Raw genomic sequence first — 18,252 nt, forward strand, 5'->3', positions numbered from 1 at the left:
CATAACAGCACAATTATCCACTAACTAATTGACTTAAATGACAAGAGCTGTGATACAAATTATACCAATATAATAACAACATGTAAATGTTGTTAAAACAAATAAAATATGACTACAAATTATTTTGAAAAGCTAATTTTATGAAAAAATAATAAAATTTCCAAAAATGTTAAAAGAAAATAAAAGTCAATGCATTTTGTGTTATTACATTACAATAATCTCGAATTTATAATATATTTGAAAACCATCAAAGGCTTGAATCATACTTTTCCATATGTGATCTATGTAATATTTTTTAAAATGTTTTTTTGCAGTGTTTACACTATATCAATTAATCAGCTAAGACTTAATTGCAAAGGAAAAGCATAAACACTTAATATTAATTGTGCTATTATCGGTATTTGAGATCTGTTAATTATAAAATGTAGTGTAGTGATTGGAAGGAGGTTAAAAATAATTATAAAAAAAACCTCTAGTCTAATTGGCAGACACATAGTTCTTTATAGTAAGACCTCAAAGTTATATTGAAATATGTTGCATTCACTTAACTGATGGTTAGGGATCACTGAATAAAAATATTAAATATTAAATATTAGATATTACAAAAAAAATAAACGTACAGCCAGTAGATAAATAATAAATGAGATTTTCAGCTAAGTAAGCTAGCTATGAGCTACACAAAGCAATAACTGTAATTAAAATAAACTTAAGAGATGTACTTATAGTTTTTCTTAGAAAAAAAATATTAAAACCTAAAATTTAATATTGAAATCGTGGAATTTCCATACTTTTAAATGAAAATATGACATAAATCAATGTAAAATATTTTCTCTAATAAAGTAAAGTTAAATTTAAAAATATATAATTATAAAGCCTCAATTAAAACAATTAATGGATAGACTATTATTCCATTAATTAACCACCAAATGAATTGAATATTTTAATATATAAATGACATTACTATTGTACTCTTTATATATATAGTAATTGTGAACACAGTAAAATTTATTTTTTTTTATATTGCATTCATTGTTATAAACTTTTTATTCAAATGATTTAATTATTATTATTATTTTTACATTAACCCAAATTAGTGCAAACAAATGAGTGGTTTCTGATTACATTTATTATTCTATACAATAACCCAACGAGAACTTTCCCATTAAAGAAAAACTAATAAAAAATATAACTCATTGAGTTTAATTACATACTTCAAGTTTCCGTTCGCCAAAATTTTCATTTCCGTTGACGATGTTGCAAATTTTTTGAAGTTTTTCTCCTCATTATATCCTTACAATGGAATAACTGGTTCGCAAAGTTTGTGATAACAATTTTAAGATAAAATATAATAAACTATATTAAATTAAATTCTAAAAATTTCGTTATATATAAAGAAAAAGATTATCATACTGAAATTATTAAAAATATACTGGTTTTTTTTGGACTCGATGTTCATAAAGGTTATACTACTATTTGATATCCGGTATCTTAATAAATATTAGAAACAACATCCAATTTTATGATTGCTTTTGTTTCTTTGGCCAAAGAATCACACCCACTTATAAAAATATCTTATATATCCCATATCTTGATAAATATTGCAAATTAACCATTCAATTTTATGATTGGTTTCGTTTCTTTGGCCAAAGAATCACGTACTCTAATAAGAATATCTTATACATCATATAGTATTTTAATAGATTACTTAGCCTGGAAACAGAGATATTGCAACTGTTTATTCTGTTTTGTTAATTGAACAACACAGTTCACGCAGACGAGTTTACAAACGAAAAATAACTGACTTAATTTTCGTTTGGGGTAAATGAAATAGTTTTCTTAGTATTATATATATGTAATTAGACAAATTATTGGTTATTTTATTTCACTTATAAAAACACATATATATTATTTGCTTCATTTCATACAACATTTTTAGCCACTATCTAAAAATGCAGCAAGACCGATTAAATAAGTGTAGCGACCTTTAAGACAGAACTTGACCGAATTTCGTTTTTTTTTTAATTTAATATCTTTTTATTCAATTTTATCATTAAAAATTAAAAACAAAAAAATATTAAAAAATATCACTGCATTTTTAAGTAATTTTAAGCAACGCACTTCAAGCGACTTCATGATGAACCTCAAAGTACTGCTACTGCTACAGTTTTTTAGGACTTTTCTTGTGTCCTTTAGAAGAGCTTTTTTTTTTAGACACTTGTGGGCTTATTGTGCCCTGCTTCAATTAGTTTTTCAGTCGTTGTTTTTAACCACGGTTTTTGTTATCTTTTTACACATATTTTAGACATTCTTTTTAATACTTAGAAAAATTTTTACATAAAAACATTTTTCCATTATTATTATTTTTTCATTATTATAATTTTTCATTTTATTCTTTTTATGAAATTTGTAAAACGTTATTTTAGTTCACCTTTGAAAGTGACGCAACGAATCTTTTGCGTTATTCATTCTAATTATATTCTTTTTTATTATTTTGTATAATTCTCTTTATTCTTTTTTTTTCACTTTAATTTTATTGTATATATGCTTTTTGAAATGCTAATTTTTAATTCTGTTTTTATGATACTTTGCAGTTTGCTTTCTTAAGGTCAATAACGCACCATTTAGACCATTACAGGAGAATTAATTTTTTCAGGGATTTTGTGTATCATAGAATATATATTTTCAGTTTTCACTATTTACTCATATAATTTAATAACAAATACATATTTTTTATGTGAGAATACCTTAGAGACTTTGAAAAAAATTTTAATTTTGGATTGAAGAAATAAGGCAAAGGAGACCTATGAAAGAAACAAGTGGGTGGCCAGTAAAACGTGAGAGAGAAAGAAAGGGAGAGAGATAGAGGTAGACAAAAATGAAAGAAAACAGTTACAAGAAAAAGGAGAAAGAGAGATAAATAGGTAAGGAACAGGCCAAAGGAAGGCAGAAATGTGACAAAATAGACCTGAGAGGGACCTATATAATATAATCATATATTCAAATTTTTTTACCATTATTATATTTTTGTAAATTACTTACAAATGAGAATTAAATTACATATCATAAAATTTTGTTATAACTAAAGCAACAGAATAACTATATAAGTATCCATTAATCGAACCACACCAATGTGGTATATATAGTATATAGGAGGTAATATATGGATCCAATGCTAATATTGGTAGAGATAAAAATCGTTTTTTAATATTAATTCAATTGAGTACAATATCTTAACTCTTATAGATAAACTCTTGGAAAATCTTTGATATATACAATTCAAACATTTAGTGTTGCTTGATTACGTTAGTTTAAGTGAGTGAAAGAGTGCGTGTGAAAAGTATTAACAAAAATTCTACTTAGATACCACTCTACTACCCAATGTGATACTCTTATAGTTTCTTTGGAGCTGTACCAAATACCGTTATCTCCGTCTATATCCATTTCCCCGTCCATATACGTTATATATTTCAGGCCAATAAAGAAACAGTTACTTAGACATTAAAGTCGCTTTTGCAGTAGTTTCGGATAAAAATCACAAAAATTAATGGATGGACTATATCTCGTTATTGTAGCAATTCCTGCACAGCCCACTTGTCGCAATACACCACCATTGAAGCATCAGTGCGATTGCATAGTAATCCATTATTACTTAGGCAAGTACAGGAATGCAGGTTTGCTAAAGCCCAAACAGCTTTTCGTTTTATTTCTATTTAGTACGGCATAAACAAACTAGCTGTCTTCGGCGTTAGTCTACAAGTAGAGAAATAATGGCCTCACTTATGTAATTTTCTGAATCTCTTTAGGAACTTATGTAGTCAACTCGCTTTCTTCGGCATTAGTTCGCAAGTCATTTATTACTGTGATGGTAAATCCTTCTATGCCTTTAAAGAAATCACACATCGAGATTAGTAGTGAAATATATGTCTCACTTATGTGAGTTCCAGAATCTCTTCTAGACATATCAGCTGCCTAGAAGAGATTCATGTCGAGAAGCGGTTCAATAGACGTTCGAGAATTATAAGTAAGGTATTACAATTACCTTCACGCGTTTTCATCGATCTGGATTCGAATGCTTTCATATCTTCCATCAGATAGATATGACCTGTATACCTTTAAAGTATACTTCTATAAAATCATCTGAATCACTTATTATCAGAATGCAACAAAGCTCGTATTACTATGAATCATTCAAATGGTCACAGATGCTATTGAGTAAAAGTGTTTTAAACATTAGCTCGTGTTTAATCAAGTTCGAGACTCATAAGTAAGGTATTACAATTACCTTCACTCGTTTCCACCTATCTGGATTCGATTGATTTCATATCTTCCATCAGAAAGATATCACCAGTATATGTTTAAAGTTTACTTCTACAAAATCATCTGAATCACTTATTATCAGAATTCAACAAAGCTCTTATTACAGTGGATCATTCAAATGGTCACAGATGCTATTGAGTAAAAGTGTTTTCGACATTAGCTCGTCTTTAATCAAGCAAAGAAGAAGATATAAAATTTGGTAGCATTATATTATCTTTAAATTCAAAGTTTTTAATATTTTCTTTCAAGTAAATTTAAATAAAAATTGTGAGGCCTTTTAAAATATAACTACAGGAATCATATCTTAATACACATTTTTTTATATTATATTTTAAAGCAATCTATAAATGGTTTGATATTACAATTTTATTAAGCTTTGTGTGAAATTTAAATAATAACAACATCGTTTTACAAATTGGCAATTATGTTGCACGCACAGAATACAAAAGTTGCCGACTCACTGGCAACTATTTCAGGCAACTCACGCACATGAACTGCCTCAAACATTTTCATATTCGCAAATGCTAAAAGTGCACATGATTGCCTGCCTGTGAGACTGGGCGAGCATATCCGTGCGTATCGAAATTGTGCTTGTAACGTTTAAAATAGATAAATTTATGAAAATTAACTCCTATCAGGAACTGCGCTCGCAAAGATACTTTATGAAAATTGTAACTGAAATTCTATTAAAGTAACTCAATTTAAGCTTGCCTTACACTCGTAGTGCTACAAAAATTTGCACTGTTGCAGTTTTAATTCAATCAAGCAACATTACAAAATAGCTTTCATTAAGCAGATACTTTTATTCCATTATTATTATTACCATGCACACAAACAGAAGAACATACCCCACGAAAAATTTACACAAAATAACTATGAAATGAGGTTAACTCAAATCAATGTTGCTATTGTGTGGATACAAGCAACTTTCAAAAATGAAAAAAAAAAAAAAATATTTTAAAAAAATTGTAATTATTGAAGTGCAAAGTTGTGCTCGTTTTTCAGCATATGCCAGCGATCAAAAAATATTGAAATCGCTTGTTATTGCTGCAACAGCCAACAACGTAAACAATATCATCCCGAGTAACAATTTAAGCATAGATATCAGATATTGTTTTTCGAATCGAAGTTACTGCAGTTGAGGACAAAATATCCAATGCAGAAGCATAAACTTTGCATGCTTTTTGCCAACATTTCAGTAACCTCTCCCTACAGTTTCATGTTGTTGGCACTACTGCCGCTGCTGCTGCTCCTTTTTTGTTTTCATATCCTTTTTGTTGTTGTTGGGAACACTGCAGTTCATTCCCTGTTGGAATTGTAAAAAGTTTTTGCTTTCTGTTGATTATTTTGTATTTTCTGCAGTTTTTTTTTTTGTTTTGCAAAATACGCAATATTTTTGCGTTTTTTTTTTTGGAAAGCAATTCGTTTGTTTATCTACTTGGCATATGTATTTTTACAGTTGTTGTATGAAAAAGAAAATATTAAAAAATAATAAAAAAATAATAAAGTTAATGAATTGCTGCATTCGGGCAAAAAAATATTACATTCTGCAAAAGTGTACAATATTGGTTTGACAAGATGGCAGCATTAATTGGAAGTGGGTTGCCATGTATTGGTTATTATAGTGCTACACCTTTTTTATACAATTAATTTTGATTGTAGTGAACTGAACATATTTGATTCGAAGGTAATCCGAAATAGAAAATCGTTAAGTTGCGAGAAACCTTGTGTAGGAGCCAGACAAAAAACTGTAGAAGTTACACCTGAAATTGAAGTGAAAGAATTTTACAGTACTAACGGCTGTTATCACAACACAGTTAAGTACCCTATTGATACTGTGGTTGTCAACATAATTCTGTTTCGTGTATAGAATATGATAGACATATCAATCCTATCTCGAGTATAGGAACAGTAAAGAATATTTTCTCTGTTATTACCAAAAATTTTTTAAAACTTGATTAAAATTGCTGGGTTATCATGCTGTGAGCTTCAATAGTATTAATGTTCTTTCTTTACGGGATATTTTTAGATTTAATTATAAATAAAGTAAAAGTTCAGAGTAAATTTGGAAAACAAATTGTTTTTAAATTACATCTAATTATTCGGCTCGCAGTGTTGAATGCAATAGTTTACAGGCAAAGTACACTACTTTTAACTTATATTGAGACGCATAGAATATATAGAACACATATATAACAAATCTATTGAAGACACTTTTCACAAGTTCAATATGCTATCATCACTTGACGAATAGTAACTTTACGCTGTCAGATTAGAAGCAGAAATGACTTATAAGTTTCATTTCTATAGACGATTAAAACAAATCATATTTTCATTTTATTTAAAACAAAAGACATTTTGTAAATGTATAAAAATCGAATTAAAAGCAAAGTCTGATCATTTTCTTGACATATCTTCATTACCATTTGCAACTACGTGCAATTGGGTGAATAAATACAGGTGGATATCCACTTGTAATCCACCTGATTCGAGAGGCTGTAAAGATAAGAATCATCGATAAGGCTTCCAATATTATTTTCACTGATCGACAACAGAAAAAATGTAAGCTTATTAAAATTACAAAATATGGTGTAATGGTTTCCATTTTTTACGGTACCCATAGGCAATATGGGTACCGTAGTAATATACTGTGGATCGTTAGTGATATGAGATGTGCTATAATAATATTTTATGAATTAAGTTAAAAATTGAGATCTGTAGCTCGTTTATGTAAATCGTTCGAGTTTAACTCGAACGATTTCTTTCGAAAAGTTCTCACTTGCTTTTTCTCACTTCTTTCGAGTTTGCTGTTTATGTAACATGAAAAATTCACCACACGAGAACGTTATGGTGTGATGAGAGAAACTGATGAAAATGGAACGTTTTTTGAATAAATGGAACAAAAATAAAACAATTTTAAAAGGTTGCTTAGTGCTTGCAAATAGCACTTGTACCAAAAATTTAAATTTATTCACTTTAACTTACTTATTTCTATTCAAAATTCAAAACTTCTCGCAAGCAATTTGACAGGTGACAAAAACTCGAACGAAAAAAAGTGAGAAAACAATTCACCACAGTTACATAAACACTTCTAGTGAGTAATTGTCATAAGTGAGAAAATCGTTCGAGAAAACGAAGTGAGAAAGTTACATAAACGAGCTACAGATTTAACAACTTAGCAGGATTTAGCAACTAGTGACTATTTTATTGATACGGAATCAAGGAAATAATAACTTAAAAAGTTAGAAAATCATTCAATCAGACTATGTGTCAGATTATAGGTGACATGTGTATAAATAAATTAATAAAATATATAGCAAAAAATATGTGCTTTAGTTACTATGATTTTCTTAAAGTTTAATTAATCAGTTTATATATTTTTTTCCACTACTTTAGAATAAACTATTCTAGTCAATACTTTCTTCACATAATTTTAAAATTGTGCTACACTGCAGCATTAATTATTTTGTTTGCTGGTTACCTATCTTTTTTAGTATATAAACAGCTAATACAGTTTACTGGAATTGTTTAAGCAAAATATTACTTTAATAAATGTAAATAATAACTTCACTGCAATAAAAAACAGCAAAATTCCAAAGCAAAACAAAGGATTTTTATAGACTCTTTAAGAATATATCTTATGAATGAATTATTATATTAAATCATATAAATACAAAATAGTAATCATGAGTTTAATGAGGGTTAGAATAATGATAATGATAGAGGTAATAATAATGGGTTTATTAGTGATGGTAACGACGAGTACTATCATAAAATAAATTGAAACCTATAATTTTTAGTCATAATATTTAATATTGCAATTGCATATTAACTCTGTTAAGTTATAACCACTAAATTTGTTTTTAATAACCTCTTTTGAAAACTGATATACTATAACAGTTTAAGCAAATTTCACACATATTGTATATTATTTTTAACATAATTTCAATTAAAGTGTTCGGCATCAAACCTGTCTTTTCTCTCGTAGAAAGCTAAATATCTGAAGTTATTTTTATTACTTCTTTCTCTACATTGTAGCCGTTGGTAGACTGGTGATACATTAACCAATATGTTATATTTTTCTCTATCAGAATCAATGGCTTTACAATTATGAACACAAATTTGATTAAAATCAGCATCTACAGCATCGATTCATCGATTATTATTAGCCTATCACTTTTACCAATTTTTTTTGTAATTTCTTGATGTTAACAAATACATAAATGTGTGTTTATATATCGCTCCTAATAGATTATAGACTGGTCACTACCAATTACAAATCAGCTACCAATTAGAGATCATAAAATTTATTGTTTAGGGTTCGTTCCATAGCTATATTAAATGCTTTAACTTAACACCTTTTTCCCATTCCGGCACTCTATTTAACTCTATTAGTAGCGTTAAAACCTATACATATAAGCCAAAGTAAATTTTTTTTTAAGTGCTAATATTATACTAAATATATTTAGTACTTATCTGGAAGTTCTTTTTTATTTCGTATATGTTTTAACATTGCAAATACCTATATAAAGACATTGCGCAGAACATCTTTAAACCTAACGATAAATTTTCTTCAACACTGAGCAATACTCATTCCCATTTATAGTACTATTTTCGTAAGATTATTTATGCATCCCTGTTAGATGCTTATTTTGCCCATTTTGAGTGCCATTAGCTAGCACCTTGACTTTAAATTCGGTGTATAATTACTTGTATTCACGTTAGGAATTGATTTTTCTTATTATTTGATGCTGTTAGCTGGCACTTTGCCTTTGAATTTTTTTATTATTAGCTAATTTGAGCAATCAATACTTTTTTAGGTATGTTAAAGGGTTTTAGTTTTAAATTAATGTGAATTTAACATTAATATATGACTTTATTGCTTTACTTCAGTGCATGATGTAAAATATATTTGTAATAGATTTCAACATAGCATTCATTACATTGTAACTCATACATGCATGTGCTTTTGTATATACATTTTGAATACTTATTTATATTAGAGAGAGCACATAACTCCATAGCATCACAGTTAAAATATATATAGTGTTATTATGAATGACAACGTATATTCTCGAATATCAAATTTATATATTACCTAGCAACCATTGCCACAATACTTTAAATGAATGAACGAAATAAAATGAAATTCAAATTTTATTTTTAACACTTAAGCATATACATATTCGCTAATAATGAAATACTTGGCTTCAATGATTTTAACATAAAAATATTGCATCAACTTCTCCAATTAATAGACGATTTAAAAACTTTTTCAAATACGTGGTAACCCTATTTCAATTATACATATTGCTTTACCTTGTACATAAAACTTCAATATGTGCTTGTAAAGTTAACTTTTTATTATTTTCCCCTTACACACAAATGAAAAAAGTATACTAAATTTAATAATTAATTTTTCTAATGACTAAAATTTTTATTAATAATTTTGTTTTTGGAACAGGCTAATTAGTTAATTGTTAAATAATGCACTTTTTAAAAAATTAATTTTTAAAAAAAAAATTTTTTACACCAATAATTCAACTATAATCTATAATCATCTTCATGGCAGTAAAGTCATCTTCAGTAAAAACAAAATTATTATATTGAGAGTATTAGTTTGACTTAGTCTTACTTATTATATGAGCACAGATAAATTAATCATATTGAAAAAAGAAAAGAACAATTTAACGTGGAATCTAAATTAGCCTAAACTGGCTGGAACCGATATATATCTAGCGATACCAACCTATAGTCTAGAAATAATATAACAAAAATATCCTTTGATTTAAAAAAACGATTTTTTTGCAAACCATATACATATATCACCGCAACATAGTAATCAAACAAATTAACAATATTTTACCGTATCCAAGAAATATGGATATATAATTTCATATTTATATAATACATAATAACATTTCGATGAATTTTTTTAAGTCATATAAAAAACATCCTGTCAAGTATGTACCACACAGAGATTATATTTTAATTGGCAATGAATTTAATTTTAACACAAATTATATATTTTTTTAAATTTTTTTATAATTTTTATGTCCTTATATGTCATATTATATGTCGATAATTTTGAGAGCACAAAATCAATTGATGGAAGAACCTAAAACTAACACTACCACTTAGCATGACACTTACGACACTTAGCATGAAAAAGAAGGATTTAGTAAGTTCAATTAGAGTTGCAGCATTATTACAAAAGAATGATATCGATAACTCATAACATCAATTATCGATAGTCACCAAACAAAATAATGATAGGGGATTATAATAGTCGTTGTTGGCACAAAATGTTTTAATTTAGATTGAAAACATGAAAACACTAAAAATAGAGGATTCTGCATGATGTTATATTAAAAAAGTTTTAAATAATAATTTATGTGAAATATTGAAAAAAAATGCGCATAATAAATTTTATGCATATTACTGAATACTAAAATATACTCAGTGAATAAGTTTTAAACTAAAAAAAAAACTGATGCTCACATAAATTTAAAATCAATATGTATATATTTATATATATATATATGTTTGACATTATATTTATGCAAATGCTTTTAAAAAACTAATTAGAGAAAAACGTTTTATGTATTTTTTATGGAATTTTTCAATTAAATATATCTAGGGAATTAAATTTCATTGCATGGAGTTGTCATGGGATTTGACTTAAAATACACACAAGTCAATTTTTAAATGTTCCCATTTAAATTTTAAACAAAGGATATGTTGTAAAAATAATAATAATTGTTGATTTATGTGATGTAAGTTTATTAATAAAGCTTGTTAAAGTTATGTATGCGTTTGTAAAATTTTTAAAATTTTTTATAAACGAAAAAAAGAGCACGCCTTTAACACCTTTGAACATTTTTTTTTGTAATGTGAATTTAACAAATTATTATTGGTTTAATACATGAAGTTTTATTTATATATAACAAATATTCTTTAAAATAAAGATATACGTATCTACATATGATTTCTACGAAGGCGCTTTGATATTTCTGCACATTTCAATATTTTAATAGAATATTGTTAGATTGATTTAAGTGTAATTAATTTAATCCGCAATTTTTGTGCAGTAGCTTTGCATTGAAAATAAAATATTCAGGAACCTGGTTTAAATAATATTGCCGAATCTGAAGTAATAGAATAATATACAGCATTATAGAAAAGCTTTCATTCAATTCTCTTAAGCATTCAAAATATTGAGCTTCAAAATCTATAGGTCTGAATTAGATAACTTCGAAAATATTTTTGTATATTATGGGTATAATCCAGACCAGCTTATACTGTTTTGAAAATTATTTTATTCTTATGTATTAATAAATACAAAGTTTAAAACAAAATAGGCAACTTTTGAAATCAAAACAAAGCTTGGAGTCTTTGTATCATCTTTTGGTACATATTATTCTACCTGTCATATGATTCCTACTATTTTTTATTTATATTCAAATTTAAATAAATAACATAGAAAAATGTTTGGGATTTCTTAAAACTATTCCTGTTTGATTTTTTACGGTGACGAAAAGAATTGTATATAAAACTATCTCTTCTATCGTAAACGAAGTCATCGTTTTGATATCAACATCTGTCGGGTTTTGGGCTAGAAACATATATTTTTAAAGCTATATTTTTTTTACATTATGAATATATAAGTGTGTCTAATTTCTCAAATCTTATTAGATCTGAACTCACATTATACACTGAATTCTAAGTCAGATGTGCTTTAGTTTGGCAGCATTCTTTAGAGATGAAAATAAATAAGATCTGCATATCTTATATGTTTGCCTCTTTTAATTGTTCTGACATGATGCTAGTATCTCCATATTCATTAAACATTAAACCAAATGTAATTTGGAGATGTTTAAAATGCCTGCACATCTTATCTACTTCTGTCTTTTAATTGTCTGGATCTGATTCCAGTATCTATATTCTTTTCATTAAGCCAGATGAAATTTGGAGGTGTTAAAAACATCTGTATATCTCACCTGCTTGTGTTCTTTGATTCTCTGGACATGTTTCCAGTATCTTCATATTCCTTCGATTAAGTCAGATGATTCTCGTACTTGAATATGTTCAAAACATCTTCACATCTTATCCTTTTATGGACATGATTCCAGTATCTTCATATTCCTTCGATTAAGTCAGATGATACTCGTACCTGGATAATGTCAAATCTTATCTTCAAATCTCATCTTTACATCTTATCTTTTTATGTCATTTTATTCTTAGCACATGACTCCAGTATCTTCATATTCCTTGGATTAAGTCAGATGATACTTAAAGATGTTGAAAACATCTATCTGGATATAACTGCAGTATCTATATTCCTCTCATTTAGCTAGATGAATTTTGGAGATATTCAAAACATCTTATCTTTTTATATCATTTAATTGTCTGGACATGATTCAAGTACCTCCATATGGCTTTCATTAAGCTGAACACAATTTGGATAGCCAGATCGTGTTAAGTTCACAAACCGTCTTAATTTGCTTGAGTTAACTTAGAAAACTCTTTCCTACTTTTTATTGTTGCTACAGTAAAAGTAAATAAATTTTACTTTAATACAAATAGTTAAATTACATAATTTGTATATCTTTGCGTTTTATTTTTCTTTAAATACAAAAGGAATGCTTACATAAAATATTTCCAAAAGTGTTAAGAAAACTGTTAGTTTGCCACTTTTCCCTCTCTTCTTCTTCTGCTTCTTCTTTAAGGATATTTGAGTGAAATCATTTGTGCGCATTTACTGCTGCATTTATTTATGTCTTCAGAAAAGTCAAAAGTAAAAGCGTAAAAACGGAAAAGTCATTTTTTGTGAATTTGTTGAAATTGTTATTTCTGTTTTTGTTGTTGTTGTAGTTGTTGTAAGTCGACAATAAATTAAACTGCAGTTTTTACTTTTTTGCCATCGGTACAACAACAACAACATTAACTGCTTTTGTTACTTACTACTCGTAAAAATTTACTTCTTTAGATTGAAGGGCAGAATGAAGGTAAGTTGTAGAAAGTTTGCCGACTTTACTCGGAAATGCAATAAAATTTTTCAAATTACAAATAAAAAGAAAAAGAAAACAAACAACAAAAAACTACAATAAAATAAAAATACAAAAAATTAACCAAAAAAGTACACAACAAAAGCACAAGAAAAACACAAATATTACACAAAGAACATAAAAAGTACAGCTACAGAATGTTAACTGAAAATAAAGTTAAACTTTGATTTTTGGTTCGTTTTTACTAAATTTTGTTGATCTTTTTGAGCTATACAAACTGATAGATTGTTGGAGAGCAAAAGTTTTTAGCCGGAAGCTTTGAAAGTAATTACTTTTGGAACAGGTGAAGAAACTCAATAGCATTTTGTGGTATGGACGTCAACTGATAAGCTTCTACATTAACATAATAAATTAACTTTTAAATGCATTTTACTACCATTTAATTTTATTTTAAAATGATGTACTAATTACAATTTATGAGTTGTGCAAGGAAGACATGGTAGGTACTAAAGAACAAAAAGGGTTGCATTAAAAAAAAGAACCGGAAAATGAAAATTAAAAACAAAAGAAATTCAAATAAGAAAAGAAGTAGTTAAAATATTTTAAAAGTGAACGACAAAGTTTCTTATTGCAAAAAAAAAATGGAATGGAAATTAACATAGGGCATTAACCTTAAAATTGTGCAAAGGAAAAATTAAATAACATTGTTTTACCTAACAGAAATGTTAATTACAATTAACAGTTCTTGTAAAGTACTCAGAAGATTTAAAAATGTTTTTATTGAATAAAATTATAACTTATATATATATTTTACATTCGTATTATTATGTTGAGGGAAGTTGAGTCAGTGCACCAGAGCACTTTTACTCTATATTAACTCCGAGGTTTCTTCAAAACCCCTCTTTGCGTCTTGACTGGATTATTATTTATCACATCATCAGAATAAGTAATAATTGACCTCAGATCTGCATACCTCCCCGAGGAGCCTGTAACCATTCTGAGATTTGATAATGCGGTGTTAGTAAGTCTGCCGGATTTCGCAAATAATTTCAAGGCTCTATCCTTTATGTATTTTTTGATGGGATCAATCTTGAGGTCCCTAAGGATGTCATTCGTCCTAATATACCAAGGAACTTTGAAAAGTCTTCTCAGAGCCGGACTTTGTGCAATTTCTAATTGGTGAATAGTAGTGTTTGAAGCTTTGCTAAACGCTACACAACCATATAGAAGTGACGGACAAATTATTTGGTTATATATCAGTTTTCTGTTCTTAGCATTGAGGTTTTCTTTTCTAAATAGGGGTTGGAGGTAATGAAGAATCCTCCCAGTTTATCACCATATCACCCACTCTCACTCTCGACGGATTCTGTCTCCACTTACGCGTTATAAACAGAGCCTTAGTTTTTTCGTTTTACATTTTATTTTTTATATTTAATTTTGTTTACAAATAATTATAAACCATATTATATAAATTTATTAAATATGAAAACTTACTAACTTAAATTATTAAGCTTCACTAACTTTCTGTTTGCGTTACTCATACGCTATGTGTACCAGCAAATTTGCGTGTAAAAATATTTTATCAAAAAATGTATGCAGCAAATTTGTGCTGATATACATTATTTTTATTTTTTATTATTCCCAGTACTATATTTTTATATCTGCTTTTGAAATTTAATTTGTGCACATTCAGCATAAATTTTTGTTAACTCTGTACATGTTTGAATTTATTTAACGGATACAAAAATTTATATGTAAAAAATAAACAACACAATTTGTTATCATTTAATGATAAAAACTGTTACAAAAATGTCGTAAAAATATTTTTAAAATAAATTGAAGCGATTGTTTTGATAAAAGTGTTTTGGTTAGTATGAGCAAAAGAGGTGTTTCCTAAAAGTGGTGTTTTAATATAAATGAAACTGTAAAACTGAATAGTTTTTTGATAGAGAATACTTTTTTAGTTCAATAAAATAGAAATATTTGGTACATTTCCATTTCTTTTTTAATAAAATTTTTCTAAATTCATTTGAAATATCATTTAAAAAATCGTTCTAGTATAAAAAAGTTTAAAATATGCAACATCTTCCTGTTAAATTCACGTGAATTTTGGTAATAGTACATAAAAGTTTTTAATACAAATATATAAATAAATGTATATATTATTATATACCTATTATTTATTTTTAAGAGTTTATAAAAGCAAGTAATTACTATTTATGGCATTAGGCTTAAAATTTCTCTTAAATACCATTCTTTTGTTCTTTACTCTAAATAAAGACATCTCTGGAATATATATGACATTAATATTATTAGAAATCAATTTTAACAGCTTCACATCTGTGTACAATTTTTATTTATTTATAATTGTAGTGATGTTATGATATAGTGATGTAGTGATATAGTGATTCATTTAGTATTTATACCTAAAATTATTTGTTAATTGTTTTACTTACTCTTGTCCGCCACAACCAGATCTTAAATAAAAAGGAAAGCATAAATGACAACCAGCTGACATATAAATTGGCAAATCATATATGCATTAGGTTACATTTGAATAAAATGCACAGCTGCAACGACCAATGAGAGTGAACAAATATTTAAAGTAGCGGATTTCTAGCAAATATATTTAAATATTTTTAAGAAATAAATAAATTAGCTTAAAAATAAATACTATTTCTGGCATCAAAGTTAAATTTAATACTTAATACAATTTATTTGTATGAATTCGTTTTAAATAAAGAACTAAAAGAAAGAAAATTTATATTATTTTTATTTATTATTTTCATTAACCTCTACACAAAAGCCTTTAATAATAATCGAAAAACAATTCTTGGTATTGCCTCAACCTATGCTATAAAATTGCATTAAATTTAGCATGAAATTATTTAAATTTCATGGTATCATTGTTGTTGTTGTTGTTTTTGTTTCTGTTGTAAATCCTTCCCTGCAATATTCGTACAAAAACAAAATATTTCCGTAGGAGCCAGCTGACGCTTTAAACAATGAGAAAAAAGTAACTTACAGCCATTGTATTACCATTTCCGTAACACTATAAACATGTTGTACACACACATACAAAAACAAATACTTGCTGTGTGCGAAAGTTCACAATATCAATACAATTTAATACGCACACATACTTGTGTGCCAAGTACACACAATGGTGCAATAAATTTTTTACTAATTTTTTACTTTTTCCCTCTTTTATTTTGGTATTTTATTTTATTTGACTTTTAGTTTTATTATTCTTATTTCCCTTCTTTCTCATCGCTATTTTGCTTGCAGTGCTTTCTTGTTTTTGTTTATACATTTATTTTGTTGGTTGTTTGTGTAATTATGTAAAGTGAAGTTGTTTAAAGCAGTTTCCAAGAAAAATTATAGCAGCAACATTGCTAACAACAACAGCAACAACAAAAGCGAAAAAAAATTAACAATAAAAGCAAAAAGAAAGTAAAACAAAAAATAAAGTATAAGCGTAAAATTTCCTTACACTAATTTTTTAATTTATTTTTTTAATTTTATTCTTCGTTTAACTTTTTGCACAGGATTTACTTTTAATTCGTAACGTATACGCCATGGTGTACCTCTGTCGTTGCGTGGATTTGTTAAAATGCACTTGAATAATTTTCTCGATTTATGCAGAAACGTTTTCTGTATTTTAAAATTGCAATATTGCATTTCAGTGCAAAGCAGAGTTGCAAAATCTAATCATTGTACTTTATTGGTACCATTTGGAAGTTTTTTTTTACTATAGCTATAGTTATAACTGCTGACAGTAAAAATTCTAATTAAAATAATTATTTTAAACTTTTCACTATATAATTGTGATCAGTTATGCGAATATTTATGATTAATCCACGAAAACATTTCATTAAAAGTTTTCATTTTATTTACAAATGCGGCATTGAAGTATAGTAGGGGAAAAGTAAAGTAAATGAAATAAGAAAAAGCTGAAAATGAATTTCAAACAGCAAAATATACATACTATATAATTACAATTATAGTGTATATCGATTTTAATATAGCAATGATTAAAAGTGATTATTGCCGCTATAAAATCAATTCTATTATAAGTAGAAAGTAATAATTAAAAGTGATTATTGCCGTTATGAAAAGGATTCTATTATAAATAGAAAGTAATAGAAATAATTGAGACATTAGATTATAGTATTCGATGCTGATTAAGTTCATAAATCGATATCTAGACGGTATAAGTATTTATTTATTTATTCACTCATAAAACTATATTTTCTGCTTTTCAAGATTTTAATGGCCATACAAAACACCAAAACAGTATTAAAAATAGTTAATATTTATATCGGATTTATATCGGATATAAAATATCCGGTAAGCGGATAGATTTGGTGCAGAGGAATGATATTTTCATTTTGTGAACATTTACTTTCTTAAAAATCTATCGAAAAATTGAAAACATTGAAATTCAAGTAATATTTCAATGAATAACTAACTTAAATCGTAACAAAGAGCATTAATTTATAAATAAGTCATCTGCAATAAAACATAATCTGTAAATTGAATTATATTAGAAAATAATTCTTAAATATAGATGAATTTATATATATTATGTTGGTAAATTAATATATTTTTTTCAACCACAAGAATAAAAAAAAATGTGATTATAATGAATGTTAAATATCTGCATCTTATACTTACTTACAAGGCCAGCTGGAAGGCGAAGATGGCTGAAAGACACCGTAAAGCTACATGTACTACTTATTGCTGTAGAATAGCTGTAAATTCGAAATGTTCTCGAATTATGCTGTGGCTGCATACAGCTATCATTGAACCTTCCTTTCAATGAAGTTCCCATTTCCGTTTATTTTTCAGGGCTGCCTTTTCCTGACGAATAACTGAAATGGCCAAGTACATAAATCTGCTCGTTTACGTGGGAGAGATGCAAGAG

This window comes from Teleopsis dalmanni, chromosome 1 (genome assembly GCF_002237135.1).
Source record: "Teleopsis dalmanni isolate 2A chromosome 1, ASM223713v2, whole genome shotgun sequence".
In the NCBI taxonomy this organism is placed as follows: domain Eukaryota; kingdom Metazoa; phylum Arthropoda; class Insecta; order Diptera; family Diopsidae; genus Teleopsis; species Teleopsis dalmanni.